The 18239-nt window shown below is 39.1% G+C and overlaps 1 protein-coding gene across 1 annotated transcript in view; it reads left to right on the top strand.

Annotated features, from left to right (window-relative positions):
• The window catches only part of DENND2C (DENN/MADD domain containing 2C), a 73975-nt gene that overhangs the window by 2799 nt on the left and 52937 nt on the right, over positions 1-18239 (top strand). Inside the window, exon 2 of the mRNA XM_012000797.1 lies at positions 8724-8835. The gene's annotated coding sequence lies outside the window, so the exon portion shown is untranslated. The remainder of the gene's footprint in view (positions 1-8723; positions 8836-18239) is intronic.

Genomic DNA, 18239 nt, shown 5'->3' with positions numbered 1-18239 from the left:
GGGTTTCACCATGTTAGCCAGGATGGTCTCGATCTCCTGACCTCGTGATCCACCCACCTCGGCCTCCCAAAGTGCTGGGATTACAGGCGTGAGCCACTGCGCCCAGCCCGTTTATTTTTTAAAATTAGAAAATACAGATAAACCAAAAGAAAATTCAACCATAGTTATATCACCCAGAGATAATCGTTGGTAGCTTTTTGGTGCATATCCATATTAACTATAAATTCTATTTGTTTATTCATACAGATTAAAGTTAATTTATATTACACAACCTTTTATAACATTCTTTTACTTAATAGATCTTGAGCATGTTATAACTTCATTGTATTTCGGAGTATGGATTTACCATGGTACATTTAATCATCACCTACTGGAAATTTATTCTCAGTTTTATAATATTCTGAATCTCCTCTTGTACATATATCTTTGTGAATTTGTCTACTTATTTCATTAGGGTAAATTATTGGAAGTGGTATTTCTGCATCATCATATGTGTTCATTTAAAAAAATTTATTAAGGTTTTACTTAATATAGAAAAATATAACAAATACCACTTAAAAGGTCCATTATTCCACCATTCAGATCCTGTGTTAACATTTAAAAACAACAAAAACACAAAACATGTAATCATTATACAAAGTTATAAAACAAACAGTAAATAACTTGTTTCCCCACCCCAGGTTCTCTCACTGGTAACCATTGTTGACAATTTCTTGTGTAGCCACTGTAATTTAATAAGTGGGGACCAGAAAATTCAATCTTATAAAAATCTCGAGTCTTATTATAAGGATAATGAAAAAACAACATTTAAAAAATATGATTTAATATTAATAGTGTAAAAAGTACTGATGGGAGGCTGGGCACCGTGGCTCACACCTGTAATCCCAGCACTTTGGGAGGCTGAGGCAGGTGGATCACTTGAGTTCAGGAGTTCAAGACCAGCCTGGGTAACATGATGAAACCTGATCTCTACCAAAAAAATACCAAAATTAGCCGAGTGTGGTGGTGCACACCTGTAATCCCAGTAACTTGGGTGGCCGAGGCAAGAGAATCTCTTGAACCCAGGAGGCAGAGGCTGCAGTGAGCCAAGATAGCACTACTGCACTCCAGCCTGGTCAACAAAGTGAGACCCTGCCTCAAACAAAACAAAACAAAACAAAAAAAGTACCAATGTGAAGTTAAAAAAACTTTATTGGTATAACTGATCATATAGAATCAGCCCTCTGTATCCATGGATTTTGCTCCTGTGGATACAACCAATCATGGATCGAAAAGATTCAGAAAAAATTGGATGGTTGCATCTGTACTGAACATGAATGGACTTTTTTTGCTTGTCACTGTTCCCTGAACAATACAGTATAATAGTAATTTACATAGCATTTACATTGTATTAGGTATTATAAGTAATCTCAAGATTATTTCAAGCATATGGGAGATAGAGTCAGGCATGGGGCTTGTAGTCCCAGCTACTTGGGAGGCTGAGGTGGGACAATCACTGGAGTCCGGGAGTTCAAGGCTGTAGCGCACCATGATTGTGTCTGTGAATAGCCACTATACTTCAGGTTGGGCAACGAGGAGACTCTGCCTCTTTAAAAAAAAAAAAAAAAAAGTAAATGGAAGGATATAAGTTGTAAGTAGGTTTTATAATGCAAATTCAACACCATTTTATAAAAGAGACTTCAGCCTTTATGGGTTTTGGTATCCGAGGGAGGTCCTAGAACCAATCCCTACACATACCAAAGGATTACTGTACTGAATTGAGAAAGTTCAAATGGTCAGAAAATGATTGCTTCCTAACTACCCACCTCCTACAATTTGAGGAAGAGAACTATAGCCTGCCCACCCCCCATTTGAGAAAAGGAGGCTGGACAGAGACTAAGAGTCAATTGTGTAACATTCGAATTCATATTATTGCAGTACGTGTGTGAGGGGAGGGCATGTATATAGATACATGTATAGCAGGTGTATAGATATATGTATATTCTTTTTAAAAAGTGTATTGAAAATTGTTTTTCCACTTGCTTTTGCCCCACTTTTATTTTGGACATCTTTGCATGTCTGCATACAGATCTCTACCTCATCCTTTTTAATAGTTGCATAGTATTGAGTCAGGGTGCTGTGTTTGATTAAGTAGTTTGTGCATTACACACAGCACCCAGCCAAGAAGCTGAAATCAAGCCCAAGGTCCACTTGCCAATTGGCTCTGTGCCAGTTGGCTCCCTCCTAGGATGCTTTCCTCACCTTGCCCTGACTCTGACAACCCTGCACCAGGCCATCTATCAGCCTGGATACCCTCCTCATTCTGCTGAAGTTCTAACATCCCATGCTGGGTTACCCCTCTGTGGGAGTGCACTCCTTACCTTGTTTAGGCCGTGATACTTCCACAGTAGGCAGCCCTCCTACACAAATGCTCTCCTTACCTTGCTCGTTAGCATGAGGGAAGTATGCCTGCCTTCCTTACTCTGCTTTGCCTAATTAGGGCCAAATTGTTGAGGAAGAAGAGTTGGTAATAACTTTTTTTTTTCTTTGAGTCAAAATCTCACTCTGTCACCCAGGCTAGAGTGCAGTGGCATGATCTCAGCTCTGCAACCTCTGCCTCTCGAGTTCGAGTCATTCTCCTGCCTCAGCCTCCCAAGTAGCTGGGATTATAGGCACATGCCACCATGCCCGACTAATTTTTGTATTTTTAGTAGAGATCGGTTTCACCATGTTGTCCAGACTGGTCTTGAACTCCTGACCTCAGGTGATCTGCCCACCTCAGCCTCCCAAAGTGCTGGGATTACAGGCACTTTTTATTTTTATTTTTTATTTTTAGAGACAGTCTTGCTCCATTGCCCAGGCTGGAGTGCAGTAGCGCAATCATGGCTCACTGCAGCCTCCAGCTTCTGGGCTCAAGCAATCCACCTGCCTTAGCCTCCTGAGTATCTGGGACTACAGCACATGCTTGATACTTGGCGTGTGTGTGTGTGTGTGTGTGTCTGTGTGTGTGTGTAGAGGGAAGGTCTCATTGTGTTGCCCAGGGTGGTTCAAACTCTTAGCCTCTAGTGATCCTCCTGCCTTGGCCTCCCAAAGTGTTGGGATTACAGGTATAAGCCACCATGCCCAGCCCTTACTATGTTTGGTTGTTGGTTTTGTTTTGTTTTGTTTTGTTTTGAGACAGAGTCTTGAGTCTCGCTGTGTTGCCCAGGCTGGAGTGCAGTGGCGCGACCTCGGCTCACTACACCTCCACCTCCTGGGTTCAAGCGATTCTCCAGCCTCAGCCTCCCAAGTACCTGAGACAACAGGCAGTTACTACCACACCCAGCTAATGCCCTTACTGTGTTTTACATGGCACTGTGAGGGATATGAGGTGTATTTAATAACCATGTTACTGCAGTTTTACTTTTGTTGCTCTTGTATTGTCAAATGAGATAAAATATGCAAAGAATATATAATTTTGGAATCTCTTTTGAAAATTTGAGAAATACATCTTCTGGCTTTTAAGCTTTAGAATGAAATAGAAAGTTACATCGTACAATTGTTATGAATGTGTGTTTTTTAAGAAAGCCTGTATGTCTGCAGTCTGAAATTCTTGAAAATTGCATCTCATTTTTTTTTTTTTTAAGACAGACTTTCACTCTTATTGCCCAGGTTGGCGTGCAATGGCGTGATCTCAGCCCACTGCAACCTCTACCTCCTGGGTTCAATTCTCCTGCCTCAGTCTCCTGAGTAGCTGGGATTACAGGCGTGCACCACCATGCCCGGCTAATTTTTTGTATTTTTAGTAGGAACAGGGTTTCACCATGTTAGCCAGGCTAGTCTCGAACTCCTCACCTCAGATGATCCGCCCACCTCGGCCTCCCAAAGTGCTGGGATTACAGGCATGAGCCACAGAGCCTGGCCAAAATTGCATCTTTTTATGTAACTCTGAATACAAAAAAAAGCAGAATACAATTATATATACACTGTAATTGCATCTGTATAAAAATGTGCTTAAAAAACAGGAGATACACCGAAATGTTCCAGTGACCATGTTGGAGGTAGTAGACTTACAGGTATTTTTCTCCTGTTTTCTCTGTTTTCAAAATTTCTAAAAAGTAGTAGTATTACTAGTAGTATTACTTTGTGACTTTTAAAACTTTTTTTATTGCTTCTTTTTAGCTTTTGGAAAATTTCTTCAACCTTTGAATACTTTAGTAATGATTTTGCTGCCTTTATTTTCCAATGTCTTGCTAAGAAGAGCTTACCAAGTTTGAATTTGTGGTTTAAAAACTAGGTTTTATTGGCCAGGCATGTTGGCTCATACTTTATAATACCAACACTTTGGAAAGCTGAGGCAGGAGGATTGAGCCCAAGAGTTCAAGACCAGCCCTGGCAACACAGCAAGACGCTGTCTCTATTTAAAAAAAAGAAAAAAAGAAAAAAAATTAGCCAGATGTGGTGGGATGCTCCTGTAGTCCCAGCTACTTGGGAGGCAGAGGCAGGAGAATTGCTTGAGCCCAGAGAGTTAAGGCTACAGTAAACTATGATCACACCATGCCTCTGGGCAACAGAGTAAGACGGGTCTCAAAAACAAAACAAAACAGAAGCACTAGGAAAATACTAGGTTACATTAAAGTTGTTTTGAAGCAATTTGTATAGCTGCAAAGTTCTAGTTTGGGACAGTTATTTTTTACTTTGGAGGGGATTTTTAAAAGGATAATTAAATGAAAAGTGCCGGGTGCAATGGCTCACACCTGTAATCCCAGCATTTTGGAAGGCCAAGGCGGGCGGATTACTAGAGGTCAGGAGTTTGAGATCAGCCTGGCCAACATGGTGAAACCCTGTCTCTACTAAAAATACAAAAATTAGCCAGGCATGGTGGCAGGCGCCTGTAATCTCAGCTGCTCGGGAGGCTGAGACAGGAGAATCATTTGAACCTGGGAGGTGAATGTTGCAGTGAGCCAAGATCACGTCACTGCACTCCAGCCTGGGCAACACGAGCGAGGCTCTGTCTCAGAAAAAAAAAAAGGATAATTATGTGAAAAGAGACATTTTATTTAATTATATGGGCAATTAATAACATTGCATTAACATAATTAAATTCTAAAATTTTAATGTTATTAAAGTTAGTTTTACATGTAATTTTCCACACTGTGGCATTTTGTAGAACTTCTGCTGAAATTTCTCATATGACTGTTGTGCCTAAGCTGTCTTTAACATTTAGCTACATGTCAGCTCATTTTATCCACCAGATGGGAGTCAGATACCAGACCCTGTGTCTATGTACTTCCCTAAGTCTGGGCATATGCCTCAAGCACTTTCAGTGGTTATCTTGAGGTTTCAGTCCCTGGCTTGAGGTAGGCAAGAGGTACATCCCTCTTTCCTTATAGGAGGCAGGGAAACACACCACCTAGTTTCTGTAAAGAAGTCCTCTCTGTTGTCCCTTGTAATCCTCACAATTTAAGAAATTGTAATTCTTCTCTTATACAGCCTTGAGAAGGGTAGTGAACTAATGTCAGCAGAACCAATTTTTGGCAACCTCACTTTCTAAGCCTTGCACTTTTCTTAGAATGTGGGAGTATTCGACTTCTATTGTTTTGGTTTTGGCCTTTGAGGCCCTGCTGAAACTCGGAGAACACAGGAAAAGTTGCATTTGACATCCTGTTGCGTTAGTTTATATTATTGTTATGTCTACCAACTAACAAGTAATATAATATATAGTGGTTTAGTGCACAAACTTTGGAGTAAAGCAGAACTAGGTTTGTGTGTGTTTGGATAATTAACCAGTTCAGCTTCAGTTTACTCATTCACAAAATAATAAAACTTGCTACTATTGTAGGTAATAGTAACTATCTGTTAGGGTTGTTGTAAGAATTAAATGGAGGCCAGGCGCGGTGGCTCATGCCTGTAATCCCAGCACTTTGGGAGGCCGAGGCGGGTGGATCACCTGAGGTCAGGAGTTTGAGAACAGCCTGGCCAACATGGTGAAACCCTGCCTCTACTAAAAATACAAAAATTAGCCAGGCATGGTGGAGGGTACCTGTAATCTCAGTTACTTGGGTGGCTGAGGCAGGAGAATTGCTGGAACCTGGGAAGCAGAGTTTGCAGTGAGCCAAGATGGCGCTATTGCACTCCAGCCCTGGCAACAACAGCGAGACTCTGTCTCAAAAAAAAAAAAAGAATTAAATGTAGTAATGAAAGCAAGCAGATACATAGCATAGTGTCTGGCACAGTAAACACTTAAGTAATAATTATTTAAAATATATGCTAAACAGGTCAGGCGTGGTGGCTCACACCTAGGTGAAACCCTGCCTCTACTAAAAATACAAAAATTTAGCCGGGCGTGGTGGCGGCGCCTGTAGTCCCAGGAGTTACAGACCAGCCTGGCCAACATGGCAAAACCCTGTCTCTATTAAAAATACAAAAATTAGTCAGACGTGGCAGTGCATTCCTTTCACAAACATTACCTAATAGTATAAATAAGTGATTTAGAAGCTAACTAAATGGCTTGAGAAACCAGAAGAATATTAGAGAGTATTGTTACCAGGCTGTACAATAGTGGATTATTGAACCTGAGAGGCAGAGGTTGCAGTGAGCGGAGATCACCCACCCAGCCTGGGTGACAGAGCAAGACTGTCTAAAAAAAAAATCACATTGTACTCCATAAACATATATAATTGGAATTGGTCAATTAAAAATAAAAATTAAAAAAGAAATAGTTCTTCCTTCTTCTGAGTAAACAAAGGAAAGGGTTGTTTACATTTTATATTCATACAACTTTTGGCCACCTGGTTATTTTAGCAGACCCCTGAATATTCTCTCTCTCTCTCTCTTTTTTTTTTTTTTCTTGAGACAGAATCTCGCTCTGTTGCCCAGACTGGAGTTCAGTGGTACAATCTCGGCACACTGCAACCTCTGTGCCTCCTGGGTTCAATCAGTTCACCTGCTGCAGCCCCCTGAGTAGCTGGGATTATAGGCATGCACCACCACATGCAGCTAATTTTTGTATTTTTAGTAGAGACAGGGTTTTACCATGTTGGCCAAGCTGGTCTCAAACTCCCAACCTCAGGTGATCCTCCCACTTCAGCCTCCCAAAGTGCTGGGATTACAGGCGTGAGTTACCGTGCCCTCCCTAAATATTCTCTATTTACCTAGGTGTAATGGTGAACATTAAAGCTAATGCATGTGTAAGTTAGAATACCTTATTATGGACTCATGATCTCCCAGAGGTGCACAAGTTGGTATGTTAGGATGTGAAAAAAACATTAGAAATGCTACTTGTATTCATTTTCATCTAAAAATAAATTAAGCCTTACTAAATATTTAATACACAGTTTGACACTGGTGCTTTCTCTGGATCAGACTTTATATAAGCAATGATCCCCAGGGGAAGAGTAGGCATTCCCTCAAACAAAACGGAGTTGGCGGTGACATCCTCACTTGTTTGTTCACTTTTAGCTGTTGCAACATACAGCAGTTCATATGTGTCCAAGTAGGTGGATTTACAGATTATATCTTAAATAATAGAATCATTATAATCCTTTGAAAATGAGAAGTGTCACAGTCATGAAAATATATCACATACTAGTTTTCTGATTACATTATGGAAAAGTATTTTTTAAAGTTGCCAATCTTAAAATAAGTCACACCATTTTCCTTTTCCAAAGAAAAGTGTTCTAAAATTGTTGATTTTCTGTGATGACAAGTGGTTGTCAGCAAAAAATTCTCTTAAACATGGTCAGTGTGTTCCTACAAGGTAAACATGATGTTTTAACAATGAATGAGAGGCCACGCGAGGTGGCTCACGCATGTAATCCCAGCACTTTGGGAGGCTGAGGCGGGCAGGTCACGAGGTCAGGAGATCGAGACCATCCTGGCTAACACGGTTAAAACCCGTCTCTACTAAAAATACAAAAAATTAGCCGAGCGTGGTGGTGGGCGCCTGTAGTCCCAGCTACTCGGGAGGCTGAGGCGGGAGAATGGCGTGAACCCGGGAGGAGGAGCTTGCAGTGAGCCAAGAATGCGCCACTGCACTCCAGCCTGGGAGACAGAGCAAAACTCCGTCTCAAAAACAAAAAAACAGCCGGGCGCGGTGGCTCACGTCTGTAATCCCAGCACTTTGGGAGGCCGAGGCGGGCGGATCACGAGGTCAGGAGATCGAGACCATCCTGGCTAACACGGTGAAACCCCGTCTCTACTAAAAATACAAAAAACTAGCCGGGCGTGGTGGCGGCGCCTGTAGTCCCAGCTACTCGGGAGGCTGAGGCAGGAGAATGGCGTGAACCCGGGAGGCGGAGTTTGCAGTGAGCTGAGATCACGCCACTGCACTCCAGTCTGGGCAACAGAGCAAGACTCCGTCTCAAAAAAAATAAATAAATAAAAATAAAAAAAATAAATGAGAAATTGTTTTTCTAAAGAAACATGATTTGCAGACAGAATTTGATATTTGGTAATATATCAATTACTACTTAATGTTGCCCAAAACAAAGAATGTGTTATTTTTAAAACTCTCCTATCTACACACTTAGATTTTGAATCAGTTTGTTAAAAGTTTTTAAATGTTCAGTTAGTTTGAAAGTACAGATGATAAACATTAGAGAAGATGAAAACTTAGTCAAATTCCAACAAAAATCCATGCTTAATTTAAGGTGAAAAGAATTGACAAATAAGTATTCTGATTCAGTCAGTGAAGCTCTTCTTTCATTGTCTCCATGTATTTGTGGTGAGTTGCCATTTTCTATTACTGTGGCATTTTGTATTAGTTTGCTAGGGCTGCCATGACCAAATACCGCAGATTGAGTGGTTCAAACACCAGAGATTGATATTCTCACAAGTCTGGAGGCTGTAGAAATCTAACATCAAGGCGCTGACAGGGTAAGTTTCTTGTGAGGCCTGTTTCCTTGGCTGGTAGATGGCAGTCTTCTCCCTGTGTCTTCACATGGTCTCCCCTCTGAATCTGTCTGTGTCTACATTTCCTCTTTTTTTCTAAGAACACCAGGCATTGGATTAGAGCCCACCCTAGTCACCTCATTTTAACTTAACTACCTTTCAAGAGATCTGATCTCCAAATCCAGTTATATTCTGAGGTGCTGGGGGTTAGGACTTCAACATATGAATTTTCAGGGGACACGGTTCAGTCTGTAACACCCTTAGAACCAAGTATTGAAATAAACTGAGTTTTAGACTAAATCTTTGAATCACTGTATCAAAAAAAACCACGTTTCATCACATTGCTCTTACTCAAAATATTTGTAGTTAAACTTCAGTGAGAATGAAATGGTTACTATACCCTCCTTTTACATATTTAATTTTTACTAATTTAAACTAGTAAAATGGTTTTTAAAATCTCATACCTTTAAATTTTTAGTTTCAGTATGCTTTATAATGTACATGATATTATAGTTTTATGTTTATAATTTATAAATAAGTATATATAAATCAATTGTTTTCTTCATTGGAGACCCCTAACTTAGATATTGCCCCTTCTCAAAATGTCTTTCTATCCTGAAGGTAGTATGTTATGTGCTATTAAATTATGCTTTTCAAATTGTAACAATGTATATGACCTTAGAAAGCCATCTAAACTTGCTAAGCCTCAGGTTCCTCATCTAGAAAATGAAGATATCTTCCTCTAAGGATTGTTATGAGGATTGAATGAGATTATGCATATAGTGCTTGGCAAATAGTAAATATACAAAAAACATTCTTATTGTGGTGTGAATTATTTAAATAAGTTATTTTGGTGTTACTCATATTCTTAAACTATTCTAAGAAGCTTCCCGATTCTACAAATGGGGCAGCTTCAAATCGTTGGAGGCACTTGAAGTAACAGGCACTGCAAATTTTTCATCAGCCTTTTCCTTTTAAGCATTCTTATACTTAGGATTTTGTCATTCATTCAACAAATATTTACTGAGGGCTTACTGTATGATGCATACTCTTCTGGGTGCTGGGGATACAGTAGTAAAAAGGCTTACATTCCAGTGAGGGAGAGAAGTAAATAAGCAAATAAGTAACACAATTTCAGATAAATGATAACTTCTACGGCGAAAACATGGCAGAGTGTGGGCATAGAAAATCGTGTTGGAAAAAGAGCTTTATTTCAGATAGAATGAACAGGGAAGGTGAAAATTGACTAGAAATAGAAAATGAGAGAGGAAGAAGTGATAGTGGCCTGGTTTAGTGTGTTAACAGTACAGATGATAAGTGGTGGGAGTTCGATTTGTTTTAAAGGTGGAGCTAACAGAAATTACCATTGGGTTTGTTATGGAGATAACACCTAGGGTCATGTAGCTGTGGCAAATAAACCCTCCAGTAGTACCCATTATAATCAGTAAACAGCAAAGAAAAGGAATTGTTGTCATTTGGAAGGTTTTATGAATAGTGCGGATAACCAACCATGTAACACCATCATGAAGTTAGCGTTATTCTAAGTCTTTGGCTTATGCCTCAAAATTCTGAATATAATCTGCATTATATCAGCTATCATTTTTCATTCTTTCATTTTAAAAAACCTGAAAAAATTTCCATGACAAATATCACAACAGACTTGATAGAACTGTTAAAAGGATTAAATTTACTTTTTAAAGAATCTTACATATTTCTTGATTTGCCAATAGGTAGAGTAATGACTTGAGAAATTTGTATTATGTGTTATAAGCAATATTAGGACTTTATTTAAAGTTTCTTTGTTATTTTGGGAACCATTTTTAGTTACTTATAAGGCTGTTTCCTCTGATAGGAGTGAGATAAAAGGCTGGTATCCTGTATGTGATTGCTTTGAAGATTTGTTATTCAAGGAACAGTCAACAAGATGATAGAGGTTTGAAAAGTAGAAGCCTGTTTGACACTTTTTCCTCTATTAGCCTGGTCCTTTATTATTTGTTTTAAAATATGTTTAGCCACATTTAATGAAGAATCTTATGCAAGATATATTCCTGTGGGCTTTATTAAAAATGTATTGAGGCTTTCAATTAAATAATGTGTTAATGTAATAGAAAATTGAAAAAAGCAAATAATGTGAATAGTGCAAGTTCCCACCCAACTTCCTGAGCAGAATTTATGTTCATTGTTTTTCCCTGACACAAGCCTTAGCATCCTCTGCTATAACAAGTTCAGGAGTGACATTCTGAGATTGAGGTTTACTTTAGGTCTTCTAAGACAGCATTGCAGAAGCATTTGCTTGTCACTATTCATGCTACCTCCCCTTCAGTCTTATCCCTGACTTTCCTCTTTTTCTAAGTGTCGCCAGCAAGAATGAGTGTTAAGAGTCTTGAGGTCATGGAAAAGACGTACACAGGTATTTGCTGTAAGGCAAATTCAGAATTGGAAAAGTATAACAATATGCAAATAGGTGTAATAGAAGCACACAGAAGGAGTGATTAACTCTGGGGAGAGGGCTAAGGAAGCTTTCATGGAAAAACTTTCAACTGATCTTGAAAGTACATGGTGTATTCAGAGAGAAATTTATAGTACCTGTCATTTATTGAGCAGTTACTATATTCCAGTCACTGTCTTAAACATTTTATTTACTTTATCTCATATTTAATCCTCACAACCTTATAAAATAAATATCTGTATCTGTTGTGCCAAAGGATGTTAAGACATACATTCATTACTTTACTTCTTGGTGCCTTATTGTCTTATCTGTAAAATGAGATTTACAGTAGTATCTACCTCATGCGGTTGTTACAAGAATTAGGTGAGTTAATATGGATAAAGTTAGTAGAGCTATGCCTGGCTCATATTAAGTACTCAGTAAGTATTATCTGTAAACATTGTGATCATTCTACAGATAAGAAAACAAGCTTAGAAGGGTTAAGTAATTTGACTAATGATATACAACCAAGAACCAAAGCTGTTGGTATTTAAACTCTGTAACTCAAACATTCTAACTTTGGACTGCTAATAGTTCCAGACTATTTGGCAATATTGGAAAATATGTAGCTGGTGAGTAAGGCAAGTGGCAAGAATCAAAGCTCGAATTAGAGGGTGAAAGACCTTATATGTCATATTTAGGAGTATAGACTTTCTCTTATCTCTTGCACACCATGAAATATTTACCTGTTTAATTTTATTGGCCAGGCGTGGTGACTCACGCCTATAATCCCAGCACTTTGGGAGGCCGAGGCAGACAGATCACTTGAGGCCAGGAGTTTGAGACCAGCCTGCCCAACATGGTGAAACCCCTCTCTACCAAAAATACAATAATTAGACGGGCATGGTGGCATGTGCCTGTAATCCCAGCTACTTGGGAGGCTAAGGTAGGAGAACCACTTGAACCGGGAGGCAGAGGTTGCAGTGAGTCTAGATTGTGCCACTTCACTCCTGCCAAGGTGACAGAGCAAGACTGCATCTCAAAGATAAATAAATAAATAAATAAATAAAAATATATATAATTTATACCAGAAACTAGTTTAGTGGCAAAATTATGATCATATTTTTGTATGCATCATAAAAATACAAGTTTTGTGTACCTGTGACATTTTAAAATAGGTTTAAAACTATACAGTTGGCTTTTCTCAATAGTTTCATAAATATTTGTTGGCTATTGTATTAGTCCATTGTGCGTTGCTATAAAGGATTACCTGAGGCTGGGTAATTTATAAAGAAAAGAGGTTTATTTGGCTTATGGTTCTTCAGGCTGGACAAGAAGCATGGCACTAGGATCTGCTTCTGGTGAGGCCTCAGGAAGCTTACAATCATGGTGGAAAGTGAAGCGGGGGGAGGCATGTCACATGGCAAGAGAGGGAGCAAGAGAATGAGAGGACGTGCCAGGCTCTTTCAAATAACCAGCTCTTATATTAACTAATAGAGCAAAAACTCACTTTTTACCTTAGTGAGGGCATTTAGCCATTCATGAGGGATCTGTTTCTGTGACACTAACACCTCCCACTCAACCCCACTTCCAACATTGGAGATCAGATTTCAGCATAAGATTTGGAGGGGACAAATATCCAAACTCTATCAGCTGTATATTTGTTTTGCCATTATGTTAGTATTGTCTCTAATTGCTGAGTTCAAAGTGATTTTTTTTTTCTTTTTTCTTTCTTTCTTTTTTTTTTTTTTTTTTTTTTTTTTTTTTTTTTTTGAGAAAGAGTCTCTCTATGTTGCCCAGGCTGGTCTCTTGGGCTCAAGCAGTTCTCTCACCTTGACCTCCCAACAGGTGCTGGGATTACAGGCATGAGCCACCATGCCTGGCCAAAGTGATTTATTCTGTTCACCTAGGAATGGCTTTCCTACCTTCAGATAATCTTTTTATCTCTTTCCTGCTCTCTAAAAAAGAGATTTTAGAAAGTTTTTTTTTTTTTTTTTTTTTTTAAGGAAGCCAAACATAAAAGGAACATATTCTTTCTTCAGAATTTCTGTTCATTCTCAACCTAATAATAGCAATCAGTAAGCAACAAATTGAGACATAGTACACAGGCACTCAAAACTATTAAATAACTTTAATAAAAAATCAAAGGCTATTATTAAAATATCTGCATGTGTTTTACTCTTTAACAGCAGTTGCTTGTTATGTTAAAATTGTGTTAAGTTTTGTGTTAAATTGTGATAAAACATTAAAAAAAGTTTTTGTGTATTTTTCCAGAGACTGAGTTTGTTCTGTGTTGATATGTAAAAGCCTTCGGGTTTCTGAACAGTTTCAGTGCATGAAGTTGATCTAGTTATGGACTATTTTCTTTAAAGATTGGTGTCCTCACATCTTTTCTCTGAACTCCTGCTTAGCACTGAAGTGGACCTTAATGTCTCTAGAACAGATGCTTTCCACAACTTTCTGACCATACCTCACCATGGTCACACACACATGCACACACACACATCCCTGAAACAAACGTTTCTGAAGCAATACATGCAGTGTACTCTAATGTATTCTATTCTACACTATTTTGTTTCATTGATTTTAAGACTTCCATTTAGGATGCAGAAGGATGTAAAAAGACCTTTGCTCTGATAGTAACAAGAACATTCTAGACAAAATAAAAATCATATATTTCTCTGGGGCTAGTGACTAGCAGTGTATGCAAACAAACTTCCATGAACTGATTTTCAAAGTAAAAATAGCCCCTCGTAAATGAGCAGAGAGCCACAGGAACTTTTACACCTGGGACAAGCACATGATCTGGATTTGAGTAGCTCTGACATAGATGGTAAGACTTTATGAAATCAGACAAGCCTTAGTTAATGGTGTAAATTGTTGAAATTGAAATGTAGGTTGGAATCTGGAAGAATCTCAAATGGAAAAACAAACCACTTAGCCCAGGAATTATCTGCTGTGTCCTCTTTCTCCCAGCTTTTGCTAAAAAAGCAGCATTGAAGGAGGACAGGAGAGATACAAAAAATTGTGTAGTCCCACATATTATGCAGTAATGCCCTGCCAGAGTTGATTACAGAGGTGAACCAAAACTATGTGAAACTGCAGCCATGCTCTTTCCAGCTTAATATTGATAGGATTAAAAAAGGCAGTGGTGGCCAGGTGGTTCATGCCTGTAATTTCAGCACTTCAGATTGCTTGAACTGGGAGGCCGAGGTTGCAGTGAGCTGAGATCACGCTATTGCACTCCAGCCTGGGCAACAAGAGCAAAACTCCATCTCGAAAAAAATTAATATAATGGGTGAAGAGATGGAGTGTTTCAAAATACAAATGAGAATATAAAGAAAAAAAAAAGAATCAAATAGAAAATTAAGAGCTGATAAATACAATAGCTGAAATAAAAATTCTTTTTTTTTTTTTTTTGAGATGGAGTCTTGCTCCTGTTGCCCAGGCTAGAGTGCAATGGAGCAATCTCATTTCACTGCAACCTCCACCTCGCGGGTTCAAGCAATTCTCCTGCCTCAGCCTCCCAAGTAGCTGGGATTACAGGTACCTGCCACCGTGCCTGGCTAATTTTTTGTAGTTTTAGTAGAGGCGGGGTTTTACCATGTTGGCCAGTCTGGTCTCAAAGTCCTGACCTCGTGATCTTCCCACCTCGGCCTCCCAAAGTGCTGAGATTACAAGTGTGAGCCACCACGCCTGGCCAAATGGCTACATCATATAGCAATCATATGTTAAATTTTGTAAGAAACTGTCTGTTTTCCAAAGCGGTTGCACCATCTTACACTAGCAATATTTGACAGTTCCAGGTGCTCCAATCTTGTATTGTCATTCTTTTAAATTTTATCCATTCTAGTGGGTGTGTAATTTTAGAATCTTGTGTTTTAATTTGCATGTTCTTGGTGACTAAGGATGGTGTGCATCTTTTCATGTGCTTTATTGGCTACTCATAAATCTTTTGTAAAGTGTTCAAATCTTACTCATATTTTAGTTGTGTTGTTTGACTTTTTTAGTGTAATAATTGTTTACATATTCTGGATTTAAGTCCTCATCAGATATATGTATTGCAGATATTTTTTCCCAGTTTGTGGCTTGCCATTTATTTATTTATTTCTTGCCAATTAAGTCAAGTTGATTGATAGTGATATTCAAGTCTTTTATATATTTACTGCTTTTCTGTCTATATATTCTTTCTTTTCTTTCTTTTTCTTTTCTTTTTTTTTTTTTTTTTTTTGAGACAAGGTCTTGCTCTGTTGCTCAGGCTGGAGTGCAGTAGAGTAATCATTGCTCACTGCATCCTTGACTTCCCAGGCTCAAGCGATACTCCCACCTCAGCCTCCCAGGTAGCTGGGACTACAGATGCACGACACCATGCCCGCCTAATTTTTTTTTGAATTTTGTGGAGATGGGGTTTACTATGTTGCCAGGGCTGGTTTCAGATTCCTGGGCTCAAACGATCCTCCCACCTGGGTGTCCCAAAGTGCTGGGATTACAGGTGTGAGCCACCACACCCAGCTCCATTTCATTTTTAAGCCAATGTCTTAAGTGAGCAGAAGGTTTTAATTTTGATGAAGTCCAGTGTATCCATTCTTTTTCTTCATGGTTAATGTGTTTTGTGTCCTAAGACATCTTTTTCTTCCTCAAAGTCATGAAGTTTTTTTCTTCTAGAAAAAGTGATCTATTTCAACTTATGGTTTATGATCTATTTCAACTTAAATTTTGTAAATGTTATGGGTAAATGTCGAGGTTCATTTTTTTTTCCAGATAGATACCTATTTGTTCCAATGCCATTTATTGAAAAGATTATTCTTTCCCCAGCTTTGTGGAAATCAATTGACTATATAAACGTGAGTTCATTTCTGGATTCTGCTCTTCTGCTGATCTTTTTGTGTATCCCATCAACTAACATACATTGTTGAGATTACTGCAGTTTTATAATAAGTCTTAAAATCAGGTAGCGTATGCCCTCCAGCTTTATTCTTTTTGAAAATTATTTAGGCTATTCTAGATTCTTTGCCTTTCCTTATAAACTTGAAAATCAACTTGTCAATTTCTACAGCAAAGCCTGCTGTGATTTTGTTGAATCTATAGATTGAACAATCTAGGGATTGTGTTGAATCTATAGATCAATTTTGAGATAATTTTTTATTGTAACAAAGTTGAATATTCCTAGCCAGACCCAGTGGCTCACGTCTGTAATTCTAGCACTTTGGGAGGCCGAGGCAGGCAGATCACTTGAGGCCAGGAGTTCAAGACCAGTCTGGGCAACATGGCAAAACCACATTTTAATATCTTCTAAAAATATAAAAATTAGCCAGGTGTGGTGGCACACACTTGCAGTCTTGGAAAGCTGAAGCAGAAGAATTGCTTGAACCTGAGAGGTTGAGGCTGCAGTGAGCCGAGATCACACCACTGCACTCCAACCTGGGCAACAGAGCAAGACTCTGTCTCAAAAAAAAAAAAAAAAAAAAATTGAATATTCCAGTACATTAATGTATAATATCTGTCTATGTAGTTATTCTTTATTTTTTACTCTGCATTAGCTTGTCATTTTCAGTGTACACATCTTGAATCCCTAAGTATTTCTTTTTCTTTTCTTTTGTTTTTTTGTTTGTTTGTTTGTTTTTGTTTTTGTCTGAGACAAGGTCTTGCTCTGCTGCCCAGGCTGGAGTAGAGTAGCATGATCTTGGCTCATTATAGCCTCCACCTCCTGGGTTCAAGCGATTCTCGTGCTTCAGCCTCCTGAGTAGCTGGGACTACAGGTGTGCACCACACCCAGGTAATTTTTTTTTTTTTTTGGATTTTTTTTTGTTTTAGTAAAGACAGGGTTTTACCGTGTTGCCCAGGCTGGTCTCAAACTCCTGACCTCAAGTGGTCTGCCCGCCTTGACCTCCCAAAGTGCTGGGATTACAGGTGTGAGCCACCACACCCGGCCACTGTTTCATGTTTTTATGCTGTTGTACGTGCTATTTTAAATTTCATTTTCCAATTGTTTATTCTTAGTGTGTAGAGGCACAATGAATTCTTCTATACTGACCATGTATTCTGAGACCTTGCTAAATTCTCTTACGAATTCTTATATCTTGTAATACAGATTTCTTAGAAATTTCTACATTTACAATCATATTGTTTGCAGGAAAGAAAAAACAGCTTCTTTTACAATCTCTGTGCCTTTTACTTAGTTTTTCTTGCCTTATTCATTATGTTTTTGTTGTTGTTGTTATTGTTGCTGTTGAGACAGGGTTGCACTCTGTCACCCAGGCTGGAGTGGTGAGATCTGCTCACTGCAGCTTCAACCTCCCAGACTCAAGCAGTCCTCCCCTATTCCCACCTTAGTCTCCTGAGTAGCTGCGACTACAGGCCCGCACCACCACGCCTGGCTAATTTTTGTATTTTTTGTAGAGACTGGATTCACCACTTTGCCCACAATGGTCTTGAACTGCTGAGCTCAAGCCATCTGTCCTCCTTGGCCTCCCAAAATGTTAGGATTACAGGCATGAGCCACTGCACCTGGCCTTTGTAAACTTCTTTTACAATGTTGAATAAAAGTGGCAAGAGGAGACATCCTTGTCTTTTTCCCATACTTAAGGAAAAAGTATTTAGTCTTTACCACTTATTGTGATATCAGCAGTGGGTTTTTTTATTTATAGATATTTTATCAGATTGTAGAAATTCTGTTCTGTTTCCGATTTGCTGAAAGTGTAAATTTTTTCAAATGCTTTTTCTTCATCTATTAAGATAATTTGTCCGGGCGCGGTGGCTCAAGCCTGTAATCCCAGCACTTTGGGAGGCCGAGACGGTCGGATCACGAGGTCGGGAGATCGAGACCATCCTGGCTAACACGGTGAAACCCCGTCTCTACTAAAAAAAATACAAAAAACTAGCCGGGCGAGGTGGCGGGCGCCTGTAGTCCCAGCTACTCGGGAGGCTGAGGCAGGAGAACGGCGTGAACCCGGGAGGCGGA

The sequence above is a fragment of the Mandrillus leucophaeus genome, unplaced genomic scaffold (genome assembly GCF_000951045.1).
Source record: "Mandrillus leucophaeus isolate KB7577 unplaced genomic scaffold, Mleu.le_1.0 Scaffold64, whole genome shotgun sequence".
NCBI lineage: Eukaryota > Metazoa > Chordata > Mammalia > Primates > Cercopithecidae > Mandrillus > Mandrillus leucophaeus.
The sequence above is the reverse complement of the archived record's forward strand: the minus strand, read 5'-3'. Positions and strand labels throughout refer to the sequence as shown.